Source organism: Ursus americanus, chromosome 3, assembly GCF_024610735.1.
Source record: "Ursus americanus isolate L20-20 chromosome 3, mUrsAme1.1.p, whole genome shotgun sequence".
Classification (NCBI taxonomy): domain Eukaryota; kingdom Metazoa; phylum Chordata; class Mammalia; order Carnivora; family Ursidae; genus Ursus; species Ursus americanus.
The window spans coordinates 37,748,717-37,768,223 of record NC_142129.1 but is presented as its reverse complement, the minus strand read 5'-3'; positions in this window follow the sequence as shown (position 1 = coordinate 37,768,223).

The following is a 19,507-nucleotide window of genomic DNA, read 5'->3' as shown; positions in this document are numbered from 1 at the left end:
GCCCCTGCTCAGACTCCAGCTATGTTCTGGGCTTTCCTTGCCTTTATAATCAGCTCTGCATACTTATGACTTTCTGACATTAGGTAAAAGTTTCCATGTGATCTGGCTAGTACTAGGTTTTTCCCTCTCCTTTTAATATGTAGGGATAGCTGCTTCAGAAGACTATTCTATTGGGTATGATGTCAACTTTCCATTGCAACAAGGGATCCTTGGAAGTGCCTCTTCAGAGAATAATCTCTATTAGAACTTATTGTTGTCCATGATTGGTAGGAAAACAGCCCAAACTTGGTGTGACTCATGCCTCTTCTCAATCATGGTGTCCCTTCAACATTCTTGAAAATCAGATGAGGGAATCTTTCCCAAAGCCTCACGTTCTAGAACGTTGTGAGTTTGACATATTCCACAATTTTCTTCCATGAGATTCTGGAATATGTTACATAAGAAGTACACCACATCTGCCAACACCAATTGCCCACAGCAACTTCAGTTATGTACATGCTTGGAATACATTCAATTGCATGGATTCAGCTATGGACTCTTAGAAGGAAAGTAGAAATCAATGACATAAATTTGGAAGTGAAAGAGTGACTATCCAACCCAATAGTTTTAAACATTTTTTAGCCATACATTGCTTTGTTCAAACAAAATATGTTATGTTCAATAGAAAAAAAGATTAAAAAGCACTCCAACTGACCTAGGGTTGACTACGGGTCTGGTGATGGTGCAGACTCCTGCCTGATCAGCACATCTCCCTGCAATTCCAGTCCCTGTCCTCACACCAGGAAAGCCCTAAATAATTTCTAGAGTTCCATGGAGCACAGATGGGAAATTATTTATCTAACCAGTCATCTCAGTTCAATTATCACTCAACAAATATTTGTGGACCACCTCCTCTATTGCTGACACTCTACTAAGTGCCTAAGATACAAGTGACCTCGGTTCCCCTTCAAAGGATTTACATTCTAGAGAGGATGCATTTCATAATTTAATGTGTTCAGTATTCTAATTGAAGTTTGCTTGGGGCGTGTGGAACTGCAGAGGTACAGTCTGGGAACCGTAACAAAGGGCTTCCTGTAGAAGTTGATCTGATGTTTGACTTGCTAGAATGAAACCTCAGTTGGAAACATTAACAGGATCCAGAATTGAATTGACTGATGTAAGTTAATCTCAGCTTTGGAGTCAGACTGACTGGGTGGATCAGTTTGGGCTAGAGAAACTAAATCTCAGTACTCTCCTATAAAATGGTGGATCACACTTGATTCATGGTGTTGCACACATTAAAGGAGATAATGTGTGCACAGTGCTGGATCTCATGCCCAGAGCATGGCAGCTGTTGCAGACTAGTCTGTCATATATGCCCCTTCTGCTTTAAGCCCATGATTTTAGGTGAAAGAAAGACTGGTTTTTAAGCATAGTGCCACATAAGAGACTGCTCTCTAAAAAATGTCTTCAAGGTGCTGCTGTTTTAAAATTTGCCACTTCATACCCTTTGGGTATTCTTTGGGTCAAAGAATAAATGCCTCAAAAAGTACAGGCTTCTGGAATTGCTACTGACACTGCCGAAAAGCTTTTTAGCGTTTAGAATCTTTTACCTACCCTCTAAACTTGATTGTTAGAGAATAAGCCTGATGTCATGACTCATTTCTGCAACATTTCCCTCTATAATTTGAGAGGCACATAAATTCAGGAGTAAAGGTGATCTGCTATAAAAGGAAGTGGTAATTGATACATACCCATCATTACTGCTTAATGCAATTCAGCTGTGAACGTGTACACATCTTCCATTACAGTGCAAATTAAATTCTTTATTTTAATCATGTCTGATACAGATGAAACAGGTGAATTGCTATCAACTTTTTTTTTTTCAAGAAACTCTTTGGAAATAGGTAACAGGTGAATATAATGGGCTGTGTTTCAGACCAGGACAGTTGCTGTTTTCTTTTCAGTTATCCTGAATTTATTACCATGGCTGAAAATAAGATTCTACAAAGGAGACTTCCCCTAATCTCTGTGTATGCAGAAGATGAGTGATATTTTCATGTTACTATTTTTCATGTTTCTTATGATTGACTGATTAGGATTTCATTTACTGTTACTTTTTCTCCAGTTGCCATCAGTTTGAAATAGATGTTGAAAGATGCCTCTAGGTATATCATAATTGTTTCCCGTCAACCTTTTTTGCCTTCGGGTTTCTGTGCATGTCCTTATTAAATAAATGTTTGTAAAAGTAACCTAACCATTCTGATTTTCCACTGTGACTTTACTAGATAGATTGTTCATCATTTATTATCATCTAGCAAACATGCCTCAAGACTTTCATTTGAATCCGATGATGCTTGCTCAGGGGAAAAATAAATGAACCTACTACTAACAGAAGATTTAAAGGGATTTGGCTTTACTTGGTGCATGATTTCTTCTTTGTGTGTTTCAAGAGGAAGAAACAACCTGGTCTAGAGGGAATTACAGCTAGATTTTAATTTTCATCTCTTCCCGGAGTGCTTGGAAATTCACACATCCTCACCCAAGTTTTCTTAGCTATATTTTAAAGGCTTGACTTAAAAAAATTCTTTGCTTGCATTTTTTATTCTGCTTCTGTTGTCTGACCTAAATGACACAGAACAATATCTTAAGTGGTTGTACTCTCAGATTCATTTTACAATGGACTACATTTAGCATCCAGTCCAGTGACATTTCAGAAACTTCTTTCATATTGATCTTCAATTTTGGATCATGCAGAAACAGTACAACTGGGTTCACTCCAGCCAATTCCAGGAAATGTGGCTCCAAAGCATAAGTGGTCAACAAAGTACCTGTTTACAGTAAATGTGTATTTTGTGAATAGTTCATAAACACTCTCAAAGTAGGCAGAAAAACATTCTCATGAAAAAACACCTGTTCATCCAAGACAATTCCCCTCACTCTTCTATAATTCCCACTGGAGATTGTTCTGAGAACTAGATTAATTTATTTCTTGATTGTCAGACACAGTAAAATTGTGAGACTAAATTCTAGAATTTCTGAATTCTAGTAAATACTGCACTCAAAACAAAGAAGCAGGTTGTTAGCTCTTTCTCATGCAGTGTGCTCCACTCAGTCGTTATTGTATTTGTTAAAAAAAAAAAAATCAGGACTGTCTTTTTTTTTCTTCTTTTCTTTTTCTTTTCTTTCTTTTTCTTTTTTCTTTTCTTCCTCCCTTCCCTTCTTTCTTCCTTCCTTCCTGCCTTCCTTCCTACCTTCCTTCTATCATTGAGAAAGTGGTGGGCAGAGGGACAGAGGGAGAGAGAATCTTAAGCAGGCTCCATGCCCAGCAAGGAGTCCCACACAGGCTCGATCTCAGGACCCTGGGATCATAAACTGAGGTGATATCAAGAGTCAGACACTTAAGCAACTGAGCCACCGCAGGACACTTTTTTTTTCTTTTTTTTTAAAGCTGCCTAGAACATCATCTTGTTGGGCAGAGGATTCTACAGTGAGTCTGTGTAGCCCATTGTGAACTTTGGAGGGGAGATGTTTTTCTCTGATGTGGTAAACATTTTTAATGGTCTCTTGCATTAGAATTTGTTTGAACATTTTCTTTTTTCTCCTAATAGAAACAAATGTTGGGATAATAGATATGCCTACCTTTGGGACTTCCTCCTGCTATGCTATGGTACTGAAAGAACACCAGTAGAATGGAGTATACATTAACATAATTATATTCATCCTTTCATGCAACAAATTATGTTAAGTGCATACTATATACCGGCACTGCATGAAATATTGGAGGGAATAGAGGTAGACCAGACAATTTATTCCTCAGAGATTTCACAGTAAGAGAGGCCAGCAAGTGAGTCAATAGTCACCAAGTAGAGTGAAGAATGTGCTGGCAAGTGTACCGCTTGTTCCGTGGGAGCACAGCAGGGCGACTAAGTCAGCCCGCCACTAGGATCACAGAAAGTATAGCTAACATTGAGCTCTGAAAGACAAAGAGGAGTTGCTGGGGTTGTTAGGGAGAACAGGGTCTGAGATAATGTAAACTAAAATGTCCAGTATGTGGTGAAAGGGACTGGCAGTAGATGGGAGAGGATGCTATGAGAGATGAACTGAAGAGGGCAACAGGAGCCATTTCATGGAAGGGCATGGATGTGGTGTAAAGATGAGGTACTATGCTGAGAACTCCGGGAACACATTAGGGTTGTTTTGTCCTCCCTTCCCCTCTTCCTTTCTCCTCCCTTTCTCTATTCTACCTGCCCCCCCAACTCTCTCTCAATCTCTCTTAATATTTATGAGGTCTAATAAAAATTATGCATCTTTAAGAGGTGAAATTTAATAAAATTTTCACAGATTTCTGTACCCACAAAAGCCTCAACGTAATCAACATAACGTATCCATGATCCCAAAGATCTCCCCCTGCCCCTTTGTAATGTGTTTCTTTGCCATAGATTAGTTTGCATTTTCTAGAAATTTATATAAAAGAATGGCTAAGCAAGTACTTTAAAAAATCTGGCTTTTCACTCATGATAATTATCTTGGTATTCACTGATGTTGTCCAATACTCATTCGTATGAATATTCCACATTTGTTTATCTGTGGACCTGTTGGTCGACACTGAGGTTATTTTGGTTTATAAAGCTGCTAAGAACATTCCCACATAAGTATTTGTGTGCAAATATGGTTTCACTTCTCTTGGGTAAATATCTAGGAATGAAACAGGTGGACAGTATAATAGGTGTTTAGTGTTTAAGAAAATGTCAGCCTTTTTTTCAAAGTGTTTCATGTTTTCTCCAGCAATGTGAGAATTCCAGTTGCTTCATATCTCTACCAATACTTGCTATAGTCAATTTTAACTGTTTTAATGGATATGTAGTGGCATATTATTTTGGTTTTAATTTGCATTTCCTTAATGACTAATGATGTTGAACATCTTTTTCTTTGCCTATTTGCCATTGACATACCATCTTCAGTAAAGTTTCTATTCAGATATTTTGATCGTTTGCTTTTATTTAATTTAGAAGGTTCTTTGTATATTCTGGATATAAGTCCTTCAACAGAAATGTGAGTTGCATATATTTTCTCCCAATTTGTGGCTTATCTTTCATTTTCTCAATAGTATCTTTTAAAGAGCAGAATTTCTTAATTTTGAGTTTATCAATATTTTATTTTATGGATTATGATTTTGGTATTGTACCTAAGAAGTCTTTGTATAAACCAAGGTCACAAAAATATTTTGTGTTTCTTTAGGAAATTTTAGATTTTTTTATTTAATATTTAGGTAATGATCAAATTTGAAGTAATTTTTATAGTAGGTACCCTTTATCAAGTTGAGGGAGTTCCCTTCTTTTCTGGTTGCCTAAGAGTTTTTTATGAGAAATAGACATTAGATTTTTGTCAAATGTTTTCTTCTGCTTCTATTGAGATAGTCCTACGTATTTTTCTCTCTTAGTTTGTTGATGTAGTGAAATACATTGATTTTCAAATGTTAAACTAGCCTTGCACTTCCCAGATCAACCCAGATTGGTCATGATGTATTAGACTTTTTATATATTGTGGAATTTGATTTGCTAAAATAATAAATTTTCCATCTATGTTCATGAGAGATTTTGGGTTGTAATTGTCTTGTGACATTTTTTTTTTAAAGATTTTATTTATTTATTCGACAGAGATAGAGACAGCCAGCGAGAGAGGGAACACAAGCAGGGGGAGTGGGAGAGGAAGAAGCAGGCTCATAGCGGAAGAGCCTGATGTGGGGCTCGATCCCAGAACGCTGGGATCATGCCCTGAGCTGAAGGCAGACGCTTAACCGCTGTGCCACCCAGGCGCCCCTGTCTTGTGACATTTTTATCTAGTTTTGATATCAGGGTCACCTTGTTCTCTTAGAATAAATTTGAAAATAGTTCCTCTTCAATTCTCTGTATAGATTTGGTATTATTTCTTCCTTAAAACTTGGTAGACATCACATCTGAAGCCAACTGGACTGGATTTTTCCTTGTGAGAAGGTTTCAACTGCAAATTCAATTCTCCTAATACTTAGGGGGCTACTCAGAATCTGTTTCCTTCTTCTTGAGTAAGCTTTGGCAGTTTGTGTCTTTCAAGCAATTGGTCCATTTCTTCCAGGTTACTGATTTTTGGGGGGCATACATCTGTTTATATTATTTCCTTATCCTTCTAATATCTGCAGAATCTATAGTCATGTCACTTCTCTAATTTGTGAGAATGTTGTGTTTACTTTCTTTTTCCTCATTATTCTGGTTAAAGGTTTATGTATTTTACTGATTTCAAATAACTTGTTGATATGTGCTCTTATCTTTATTATTTCCTTTGTTCTGTTCCTTATCTAGTTAATTTAGTCTTTTTCTAGTTTCTTTTTATTTATTTATTTATTTATTTATTTATTTATTTATTATTATTTTTTTAATGATTTTTTATTATATTATGTTAGTCACCATACAGTACATCCCCGGTTTCCGATGTAAGGCTCAATGATTCATTAGTTGTGTATAACACCCAGTGCACCATGCAATACGTGCCCTCCTTACTACCCATCACCGGAGTCTTTTCCTAGTTTCTTAATGTTGATGCTGAGGTTGCTGATTCAAGATCTTCTTTCTCTAGTGAGGCATTTGGTGCTATAAATCCCCCTGTTGTTTTACCTGCATCTCATAAATATTGTTATGCTGCAGTTTCATTTAAATTGAATTGAAAAAGTTTTAAATTTCCTCTTTTAATTTCTCCTTTGACCCCTGAGTTATTTTGACTCTGTTGTTTGGTTTTCAAATTTTTAAAGAGATTTTTCTGCTATTGCTTTCTAATTTGATTACATTTTGGTGTGAAATATATTTTGTTTGGTTTGACTAATTTTAAATTTATTAATATTTATTTTATGCCCTGGAATATGGTGTATCTTGGTAAATATTCTGTGTGCACATGAAAAGAATATGCATTTTTACTTTGGTGTGGTGAAGAATTCTATAAATGACAGTTTTGTCAAATTGGTTGGTAGTGCTATTTAAGTCTTATTTTATCCTTAATGATTTTTAATCTACTCATTCTGTCAATTAATTGAGAGAGAGGAATTTTGAAATGTCTTACTATAATTATGGATTTGTCTATTTTTCTTTGTAGTTCTACTGGTTATGCTTCATGTATTTTTGAAGCTCTGCTGTGGTATGTTTAGATTTCTTAGGTCTTCTTGATGAATTGATTTCTTTGTCCCTCTGCAATAAACTTCTCTATCTCTGGTTATATTTTTTTGCTATAAAATTCATATTGTCTGATATTGTTTTAGTCACTCCAGCTTTCTTTTGATTTGTGTTAGCTTGACATAACTTTTCCCATTCTTTTACTTTTAAGTTAACTGTGCCTTTAGATTTCTTGTAGATAGCCTCTGGTTGAATTTTTATTTTTTTCATTCAATCTGATGATCTCTGACACTTATTTGGGATTTTAGATCATTTATATTTAATGTGACTACTGATGTGGTTACGTTAAAGTCTATCATTTTGCTATTATCTATTTTCTCCATACGTCTTTGTTCCCAAATTATTTTCTTGTTTCTTTTGTATTGAATACTTTGAATTTCCATTTAATTTTCTTTGATGTAAAAGTTAAGACACCTTGTTTTGTTTGTTTTGTTTTTCTAGTGGTTGCTTTATTTTTTTTTAAAGATTTATTTTATTATTTATTCGACAGAGATAGAGACAGCCAGCGAGAGAGGGAACACAAGCAGGGGGAGTGGGAGAGGAAGAAGCAGTCTCATAGCGGAGGAGCCCGACGTGGGGCTCGATCCCACAACGCCGGGATCACACCCTGAGCCGAAGGCAGACACCCCACCGCTGTGCCACCCAGGCGCCCCTCTAGTGGCTGCTTTAGATTTATTTCATACACTTTTAAAATAGTTTCAGATAATATAATACCATTCACATGTAGGGTAAGAATTTCACAACAGTTTGCTCCCATATCCTTCCTCTTGGTCTTCTTGTTATTGTTGCCATAAATTATGTCTACTATGTTGTAATGCCTCAATATTTGTTGTTACTTTGTCTTTATGGGTCATTTATATTTTAAAGAAAAATTACTATAGTTGCCCACATACCTACCCTTTCTGGTACTTTTTATTTCTTCGTGTAGATCCAGGTTTTCCATCTGACATCATTTTCTTTCGCTTGAAGTATTTCTCTCTCTCTCTCTCTTTCTCTTCCTCTCTCTCTGTCTCTCTTTCAGTAGTGTGGGTCTCCTGGTGATGGGTTATACCAGCTTCTGTATATCTAAAAAGAAAAGCTTTATTTTGCCTTAATTTCTGAAATACATTTTCACTGGTTAAAGAATTCTAGATTGGTAATTTGTTTTTCATCTTTATTTCAGAGGTGTTGCATGCTCTTCTGTTTCCTAGTAATACTAGTATTACTTCTGATAAGAAATCTGTCATTTTACCTTTATTTCTCTTTACACAATAGGTATTCTTCTCCCCCTTCTTCAATCTAGACTTTTTTTTTTTAGATTTTTGATGTTTTACTGGTTTTAAACAATGTATTATTATCCTAATGTTATTTACTTTATGTTTCTTTTGCTTGGGGTTCTCTAAGACTTTTGGATTTATTTGTTTGCATTTTCCTCAAATTTTGGAAAAAAAAATTGGCCATTTAAAGAAAATGTTTTTCTGTACTCACCCTGCATCCTTTGGGGACCCCATTACCATAAGATATGTCTTAGACTACTTGATATTATTCCATAGTTCAGAGATTCTCTGATTAAAATAACTTCTATAATGTGGAAAAAAAGTGATGTGAACCTGAATGCAGTCAGTGACAGTTGGAACATGAGGTAATTAAATAATTTGTAGCCATTTAAAAATAGAGTTTGCAAGGACCAAATGGCATGATTGAAAACAAGTTATAATATTAACATTAAATTTTAAAAAGCAGGGTACTAAATTATTTATATTTTACTAAGTGAAAAAAAGGAAACCTCCTATAAAACTATGTTTTGGGACAAAAGTGTTGCAGAAACACATAGCATTATACTTATCGCATAGTAAAATTATGAATGATTTTTTTTTTACCATTTTCCTGTATTTTCTGAATTTTATTTCATAAGCCTTTTCATTATAAGAAAAACTTTTAAGGATATTTGGAACGTAGAATAAAAAACACTGGAAATTGATAATATTACATATATTAGTAACTAAGTATGAAGGAGGGGTTTAGGCTAACCATTTTTAATTTGGGACTTAGATAACTAACCATATAGCCATATGGGAGAAGATACTGAGTTTATTTTAAAGCTGTTGAATTTAAAGTACTTGAGAGATAGCTGGGTAGAAATGTCTAGCAAAGCCCTGGTTTCAAATTTCTGAAAGTCAAAAAAGGACTCTTGGCCAAAAATACACATTTGGAAATCATTGATAGTAGTTGAAGCTGTAGATTTAAATAAGGTTACCTAAATGTCATAATTCTTAAGATTTTATCATGATATTTTTAATGTAGCTCCTTAAATGGACACTCACTCTATCAAAATCATAATTAAGCAAATGTCCTATCCATTGGCTTAATAATAAATTACAGAATAATTATATATTTATGATATATATTTAATTTTAATATAATTGCTTCCAACATTATAGTACTGTTGATTAATAGTAGTAATTCCCCAAGTATAAAAAATATTCCAAGTTTAGAAACTAATACTGCATGATGATAGTGCCTGATTAAAAATTGTATGTATATTGAATCTTTGAATGCCATTGTACTCTAAGCTTTTTTAAATCAGTGCTTCTCGTTCACTTTGCACACAGGCTGGTACATAGTAAAAATTCAATAAATATCTGCTGAATGTGTGACAAAGACTGTGTAGCAATGAAATGAAACTGGAGATTATATATATAGAGAGAGAGAAAATTGTATCCACCTGGATGTTGTTTATCGCCCACTTTTTATTTTTCTCTTTCCTTCCTCATACATTCTCTTTAATCATTCCATGTAGATAAAGACTGAAGGAGTAAAGCATATTTTTTCCAACCTTATGTACATCTTCAGACATACAGTGAATTCAAAGAATTTTACAGCAGCCACATCATTAAGTGGATTCTGACTATTTTACTCTTGTTTTATAATACTTTATTGTATATCTATTCATCTATCCCTCTAGTAATCCTCAATCCATCTTATTTCTTGATAAACTTAAAGATAGTTCAACTCCTTTTAAGTACTTCAGTATAAATATATTTTGTAAAATGTTTTAAATTAAATATTAATAAATTTTAAATTAAAATATTTTAAGAATTTAAACTTCTTAATAGTCTTTTCAAGATAAAATTGACATACGGTGGAAAACAAGTAAATACTTACTGGTTTTTGGCAAGTGCATACAGCTGGTAACCCACACTCCCATTCAAATATCATTCCAGGAAGTTCTCTCATGCTCCTTTCCACTCACTTCCCTCCACCACTATCCCAGAGTAAATTGATGTTCTGATTTGTTATCACCACAGATTAGTTTTGTTTGTTCTAGACCTTATTATAAATGGGAACATAAATATGTTTTGTATAAGGATTCCTTCACTTAGCATGTTTTGAATTTTTTTTTTATTTTACATTACCAGTATTTTGTTCTTTTTTATTGTGGAGTATAATTTCATGATTTAATTTGTATTTAATCATATATTGTAGAATATAATTTCATGATTTAAATATTCCACAGAATATTCCACATTCTCTTATAGAAGGACTCTGGATGTTTCCAGTGCCAGGCTGTTATGATTAAGCTGCTGTAAGCCTTTCTGCACAAATTTCTTGGTGGGCATATATTTTAATTTCTCTTGGGTAAATATCTGCTGGACCACAGGGTATATGTATGTTTACTTTTATTAAAGTACATAACCTCTGGACATCACTTTTCCAAAGTAGTTTTACCGTTTTACATTGCCACTAGCGATATATGAGAATTCTGGTCGAACTACATCTTTACCTGGTGTTATCAAACTTTTTAACTTCAATGGTTGTGTAGTCTTACTTTGAATACTACTAGCATTCATTGGAATTTCCCTTATGATTAATGATCTTGAACACCTTTCAGGTGCTCATTGGCTATTTGTATAATCTTTAATGAAGTATCTGTTCGAATATTTTGCCACATTTTATGCAGTTGTTTGTATTATTTATTGAATTGTGGGAATTCAAAACTTAGATAACTATTAGAAGCGAAGAACAACATTTTATGGATTGTATTTCTCACTGAAACTAGTACAGGGTCTTGCACAGAAGGAGAGAGAAAAAATATTTGCTACTTTTAATTTGAAGTATATACTTCTAAATAAACTAACATAACTTGGAATTTGAAACTTTGAAAAATACTTCATATATCGTGCCCACAATTTACTATACTCTGCTCTCCAACCAGTAAAGAACTTAATTGGCTTATTCTTTCATGATTTGATAGAATTATTTTGTTTTTGCTTTTGTTGATTACTTTTGTTGAAGAGAGCATCAGGGAAAGAGAAGCAGCTTTTTGTGTTTTGCAGGGGACTAAGCTTAGGGTTGTCATTTCAATGTGACTGTTAAAACCTTGGAAAGGAGAGATTTTTGCAGTCAGGCTCCTACAGCCTTCAGAGGACTGATGGAGTTGTTAGAAATCACAGAGAAGCCTGGGAGTTATTCATGATAACGGCATAGCAAGACAAGAATTTGTTTTAAATGAGATGTGTGAATCTTGACTGAATGTTTCACGATATAGTCATAAGCAGTGTTACATGCAAGGCACACTTGAGGGGAGGGGGTTTGACGATAACAAACATGTAAGAGGTGGGTGTTCATTCGGTAGTGGCCAGTTTGTTGTTGCTGTTGTTTTTTTGTTTGTTTGTTTGTTTGTTTGTTTGTTTGTTTGTTTGTTTGAATAGTGTCCGGTTTTGATTAGAGGGTAGATTTGCTAGTTGGCTGCCTTTCAGAAGCCTGAAGGACCGAGCATGACGGTGATGTTCAGTGATGTTGGTGATACTGAGCCCGAGGTAGCACAGCAGGAGGACTTGCATGTAGCTAGAGCTCTGCTACTTACTTGCTCTTTCATTTGGGGGAAGTTACAGAATCTTTCTGAGCCTCCTCAGTTTCTTGAAGATGGGGATGATGATAGTGCTTGTACCAGAGCAATGTGTGAAAATTACTGATGATACATGTAAAAAACCTGGTACACAAATTAATACTCTGTAAATGGCAGCTAGTATTATTTTTACTGTTTATAGTAATAGAAGTAGTAGTAGCAGCAACAATGTTAGTGCTCCAGCTTTAAAGGGGATGTAAACACCAAGCCTTTCCCAGCAATGTAGCCTTGGTGACGAAACATTTTTATCTTTCTCCTTAATTTGCCCTTAGTTAGATATAGATACACTGACTCATCTTGAAGCCTTTCCTCCTTCTCTAGTATCCAAATCAGTTGCCATGGTCACGCTTCCTTCTTCATCACAATTTTAATTCCTAGACCACCTCTGTTTTTCTTCCTTTTGGAAAAATCAGCACTTAGAGAGTCAGCACCTGTGGTCATTGACTTACATTGTCAGCATTTTCCCACCCCTGAGGATCATAAAACCTGAGGGAAATAAATAATTGTACCTTATCAGAAAAATGCAGAGGCTCTTGTCATAATACTCCCTTCAGGTTTGCGATGAAACCTGGCTCTAGGGGTGAGAGATGTTTCACAGGATCCAGGGACATTCTCCCTAGAGAGGACTGTGGTTTTCTTATACTTGTTTAAAGCAGAGACAAGAGAACGTAGAGCAAGTACTTTGAGTGACCAAGAGGTAGAGAGAAACTGCTGTTCCCAGAGGCCTCTCCTTCTGGGCTTCCAGGCCTGGAGTTTTGAGTTGTGACATGTTGAGCCCACTTCTGATGAACTGACCATGTATGTATCTTTCTTAAAATGCTAAGGAGTTAACCCTGTTCCCCGCAGGTCTTGCTTGAGGTTTGGCTCAGCATGAAGTCCAGCAGCCTGGACATACATGTCAGAGGTCAGCACAGTTCTGTCAGAGTCCTGCAGCCTTCGGGTGTATGTTCAGGCAGCTGGAGAGGAAGAGGAGCATATGGGCTTCTGCTTACCCACTCTTCCCCATGCCGGGGTCAGTATTTTCCTTTCTGATTCCTCTTGATTCAAAGAGACGTTTTAATACAAAACAAAACTCTTCCAATAATCCAACCTGAGTTTATTGTGGCCAATAAAAGAAGAGGTTAATTCAACAAGTTTCTTCCAACAAATAAAACTGCTAGTCCTAGTGAAATTGTGTTTTCTTTCTTTATATCTTTTAAAAACAAAATTTTCTTTTCAACATCTAATTATGTTTTGTAGGATTAAGAGCTGGAAATCTGCTCTTTCATTTAGTGACCCAGAATTTGCTATTATAGAATAAGAATGGCTAAAAGAAAGAGACATTAAGGTCAAATGAAGAAGAAAAGAGTAAAGTACATGTTAATTTGGCTTTGAGTTTTCAATAGCTTCGTGTGAAGGATTTTTGAACTAAAGATAAAATAATAATTCAGTTATTAATCTAGTTTCCCTCCCCACCCTATTTGCCCTGCGTGGTAGTATAAGATCTACCCAAAGTGGTAAAGTTGCTACATTAAAATATTTGATAAAGAATAATCTACCTGGAAAGACCATATCCCAGAAAATAATATTTCCCAAAAAATTCAGGAAATAATGTCCTTGGAATTAAGATGATCAAAATTTTACTTGATCTCGCTGAATACTTTCTTTCTGGTCTGTGGTAGTAAGCCTATCAAGGAGAGTCCCTTCAATAATGAAAACAGAAATGCACTTTGATCTCAGGGAATGATCACATTCCATGAAAACATTGCATTAATGGCCTTCCTCCTGAAAGGGGTTGTAGAGGCTTCTAGTTGCCATAAGCCTTTTACTCACAGGTACCTGGTGTGCCCAAGATAAGAAAATCTTTGAAGACCATAGGAGTGAGACCCTAGCGTGGGGAGATAGGAGGTGCCTGTGTCCAGCAGTAGTTGGAGCTCTGTTGAGCCTCAGGTCCCCCTTTAGGTGGGTCATCTTATATTTTAAGGAAATACAGCAGGTCACAAGGATGTAAGGGGAAAGGGTTGCAACCCCTTTTTATTTCTCTTTGTCTACAACTGGGGTTCTAATCAGTCCTAGGATTTTGTTTTTCACTTTGGTGTTCAGAAACTAATTTCTAAATGTACAGTGACAGTTGTGATTACCACTGCTCTTTGTCTTGAGAATTAAGTAGACTACTAACTCACAAGCAATATACCTTAAATATAATTCTTGATATACATATAACACTTCTACCCATTTGTTCAGTTTTTGGGAAGAGCAGAGCTTTATTCTGACTTTGAAAGTTTATTATAGAACATATTTATGCTTTTTGAAACTTTTATAAAAACAAAAATAATCACTCATAATTTTCCCAGCAGAATTAGTATCTGTTACTATATCACTATATATTCCTCCAGTCTTTTTAAGTTTTGTGCATATATAGACATTTTATTCAGTAGCCCAAACATAGTGGAGTAGGAACATGAAATCTTTATTTTTTCTTCTATTACTGCCTATCTTGTAGACTATGCTGCTGAATTCTTTAACAAAAACTTGTATAGATTCCAAAATTTTCTGATAACTTCCATTTACTAAAGCAAATAACAAGAAGCAACAAGATAAATAGACTGCTGTCTTCTCTAGTTGAAAACACTTGTCTCCTATCCCATGTAAAGCACTTTTTTTGGCTTCATCTTTAGCCATGTTTCAGATGTAGGGCATGAGAAGAGACTACACTTTGCTTTTTGCATTCTTTCCACTCCCTGTCTATAGAGTGAGAGATGTGTGGTCTGCTCAAATACCCCACCCCCTCATTCCTGCCCCTGGGAATTAGCATGGACGTGCTGTCTACCTCTGGGCCAGAAAAAGGGAGATGAAATGGGACTAACTTCACTTAGGGGATGAACACTGCCTTTTACATGTGGAACCTGCACTCCTGATGAGTCTTTCGACTCCAATAATTACTTAGTTATTTTTGTTTATTCTTCCACTGACATAGAGTAGGACTTGGGGCAGTTGAAGAGAGGAGCTAGTGAAGTGTTGGAGTAGTAGAGCTTACTTAGTTCTCTCTTAATAAACTCCGAGGGAGGTTTCTGACACCTCTCATTGGTGTGTCTCTTTGGAAAGTGAAGTACTTGAAGCTGCTTTGTCCACAGTTTTTGATCCTAGCAGGTAATTCTAGGATTACAGAAAAGTCCCTCCTGTTACATGTACATTGAGGAAATGAATGTAATGCGTTGAAACATGTTAGCATGCTTTTCTCTTTTGCCTTTTTTCACACATGCTCTTCTCCAGTGAGAGTAAGTCATCCTTCTGCCCGGAGGTTGTGGGGGGTTGGGGGGAGGGGGTTGGGGAGCATAAGGGGTGGGAATGAGGATTATAGAACTAAGTGTTGCAGCAAGAATTCAATGAGAACTCTTTCAGCTTCTAACTTCCAAAATAGAATTTTACAACAAAACACAAACCTTGAAAGCCAGGCATTATATGGAGAGACTATTCTAAGTTCATTGTACTAAGAATCAAGTTATAAGGAGTCCGATTAGGGGACTATATTACTTATAGATATGTATATTATTATATGGTAAAAAAAATTATTTGAGATCTATTCACCCAGTTAATGATAGCAGAGGGGTTGCCTTTAGGGTGGGAAGAGAAGGGCTGGAGGGCCATACAAACAGGAATTCTACCTTATTATGGTTTTTTCTTTTATTATTATATATTATTATCAACCTTTAACAGAATGACTTTAACATTAACCAATTCTGTGTAAGACCTATATAAATACTGACTTTTGCTCATAATTTTTTTAATATTTTTCAAGAACAGAAGAAATCTAGGCCCCTTTGTTCTTATCCTCTTAGAAGTACCTTAGCCCAAGAGCTTTTAGGGTTCATGCCTATTTATTTTACCAATGTTATACACACAGTAGGGGAGTGTTTAAATCTGCTAAAGTCTCAAGGCTATTATTAACAATCCAGTCTCCCTAGTTTGCTCTATTTTCTTGGAATGTTTTTCCTTTCCCAAGTAAAATTCAGTAAAACACTTTGAGATCGACATTTTTCATTCTTAGTTACATCCAATGTTTTCATTTCCTTTGCACTCTTAAAGTAACTATGAAAATTGCTTATTCACATAGTAGATAGTGAAATTCTCACGGATTAAATGGGATGACTGAAGCTTTTAATGGAAAAGTTAGTAGTCAACCAAGCCAGTTCTGGACTGGAAACCAAAATATTCCAGGAACTTGGGAATTGAGCATGGATTCTGGCATTTGTGTTGCATGTGTGAAAATTCTCTTTGGAGTTACAAAATATAATAACCTGCCAATTGCTTGTTCTGTTGCATTTGACAAAACCACCTTGTTTTATGTACATTGTTGGAGCTGCTGACTGAAATGTGTAGAAATAGATGAGACACTGAGAACCTAATTTGATTTAAGAATACTGAAGAAGGAGCCCACAGCACCAAAATGATGGCTCAGCTAGTGCTCATAGATGGGCTCCAAACCTGCAGCTACAATATTTTTTGAGCCCCCTGTGAGTATATTAAGTTAGATTTGTGGGTTACACAGGAAGAAATGCACTATATTTGTTTTGTAAGGGAAAGTGCATGGACTTTGGAGATAAACAGGTGGTTATGACTAAACATCTCCTCTCACAGACTCTGGCTAGATTACTATGCAAAATACTGGTCCAATTTGACACCCCTGCCTGCAGAGTATGAGAGTTCCTGTTGGCTCCAACTTCCTTAGCATTTGGTATATTCAGACTTTTTAATTTTGGCAGCCATTGGTATTTATTTGTTGTTTTATTTGCATTTCCATTATTGCTAATGAAGTGTAGCGTATTATAAGTTTATTGGGCACTTGGTTTCCTCTTCTGTGAATTGTAGCTTCATAGACTTTCTTCATTGATTTGACCTTTTCTTATTGATTTGTAGTTCATTGATATTCTGAGTGAAAATCTTTTGACTGTTATATATTTTGCCAACTATTCTTGTAGTCTTTAATATGTCTTTTAATTTTGTTTATGGAGTCTCTTGTCACGCAGAATTTTAAAATTTTGATATTGTCAAATTTATCAACCTATTTCCTTCATTGATTATGCTGTTTGTGTCCTGTTTAAGAAATTCTTTACTATGTCAAGGTCATAAAAATAGTCTTTTGTAAATTTCTTCAGAGGGTTTCAAAGGCTTTTTGTTCTTTGGGTTTTGTTTTGTTTTCATTTAGTTCTCCAAAATATCTCGATTTCACTTCAAAGTAAAGTTTTAAGTAAGGACCTAATTTTTTCTGTGCGGAAAACCAGTTTACTTGCGCCATTTACTAAACATCTAACTTTTCTCCATGATATTTAGTTCATTTCCATTTTATATACCAGGTTTCTGCATATCTTTCAGTCTGTTTTGACATTTGTTATTTTGTTCTAAGAATATAATTTTCATAGCTTTCATTATGATTTATTTTTCAACCTATATATTACTTAGCAGTATGACTTTTAGTTACATATTTTTAAATATCTCTTATTGGCTATTTCTAATTTAATTGTTGTGTGACAATAGGATATGATCTGCTGAATAGCTGTTTTGGGGAATACGTCGAGACTTCCTTTGTGGACTAGTGAGTGGTCGGTCTTTGAAAATTTTTATGTGTAGAACATTAAATTAAAAAAAAGGAAAAAAATTATTATTACACTACATCAAAAACTAATCATGTACTATATGTTGGCTAATTGAAAAGAAAATTTTTATGTGCACTTGAAAATTAGTTGAATGCAGAGTTCAAATCATACCTAGTAGATAAAACATGGTAATGTGTGGTATTCAAATCCTCTATAGTCATACTAGCTTTACAAATGCTCAGTCTCAGTTTCTAAAAGATAATTTAAAATCTGCTTGGATGGTGGATTACTGAATTACTCCTTATAATTTTATCATTTTTTGCCTTATATGTTTTGCATAGTGGTGTTAGCTGCAAAGAAGTCAGGATTTCTGCATTTTCTTTATGTATTTTTCATTATTATACATTGTGTGCTTATCTTCAGTGAATTCAGTTTACTGTTATTTTGTTTTCCTTTGCAAGTTTCCTAATGTGAAGTCAATTCTAGAATGTGGTTTCCCATTTCCCTCAATCTGGCCCCATGGGTTCCACCATTTCTGATCTACTTTCATATTAACTTCTTAGGTTTTGGTCTTGCTTAATTACTTCAGTGTAGAATTCCAGTTTCTTGTGGTTGACTCTTTTTTCATCCATGGCCCTATGTGAACTGTAAGCTTCTTTTTTCAAATTTCAATTCCATTAATTAACATATAGTTCCACAGGTAGAGGTCGGTGATTCATGAGTTGTATATAACAAACAGTGCTCACTACATCAGGTGCCCTCCTTAATGTCTGTCACCCAGCCATCCCATCCCCCAACCCCCTTCCCCTCTAGCAACCCTCAGTTTATTTAAGAGTCTCTTATGGTTTGTCTCCCTCTCTGATTTCATCTTGTTTTATTTTTCTCTCCCTTCCCCTATGCTCCTTTTTTCTCTTTCTTAAATTCCACATATGAGTGAAATTATATGATAATTGTCTTTCTCTGATTGACTTATTTCGCTTAGCATAATGCCCTCTAGTTCCATCTACGTCATTGCAAATGGTAAGATTTCATTTTTTTGATGGCTGAGTAATATTCCTGTGTGTGTGTGTGTATGTGTGTATGTATGTGGTATACATATATACCACATCTTCATCCATTCATCTGTCAATGGACATCTCGACTCTTTCCACAGTTTGGCTATTATGGACATTGCTGCTATGCACATTGGGGTGCAGATACATTTATATCTTTGGGGTAAATACCTAGTAGTGCACTTGCTGGGTCATAGGGTAGCACTATTTTTGACTTTTTGAGGAACCCCCACACTGTTTTCCAGAGTGGCTGCACCAGCTTGCATTCCCACCAGCAGTATAAGAGGGTTCCCCTTTCTTCAAATCCTCGCCAACATCTGTCATTTCCTGACTTGTTAATTTTATCCATTCTGACCATTGTGAGTTGGTATCTTATTGTGGTTTTGATTTGTATTTCCCTGATACCAAGTGAGGTTGAGCATTTTTTCATGTGTCTGTTGGACATTTGTATGTCTTCTTCGGAATCTTGTAAGCTTCTTAATATATTCTCAGAGTCAGTTGGTGGAACTTTTCAGGTGTCATGTCCAGCTCTTCTTTGAAGTCTTTTGTGTCTCTCAATGTTATGCTGCTAGAGCAGCTGTAGCAGTAGGAGAGGTTTCACTGTTAGCACCCACTCCCCTTTGCCACAGCCCTTCAACATTAAGGTTTATATTTGCCTGTAATGACTTGTAAATCATTTATCTGCAACCTCTGATCACCCCCACTCTATGTGTCCTGTTATTTCTAGCTCCTGAGTTTTCAAGGATCTCTTTTCAGTTTTATATTTACTTATGTATTTTCAAACTTTTCGATGTAATTTTACTACATTTCCTCTTC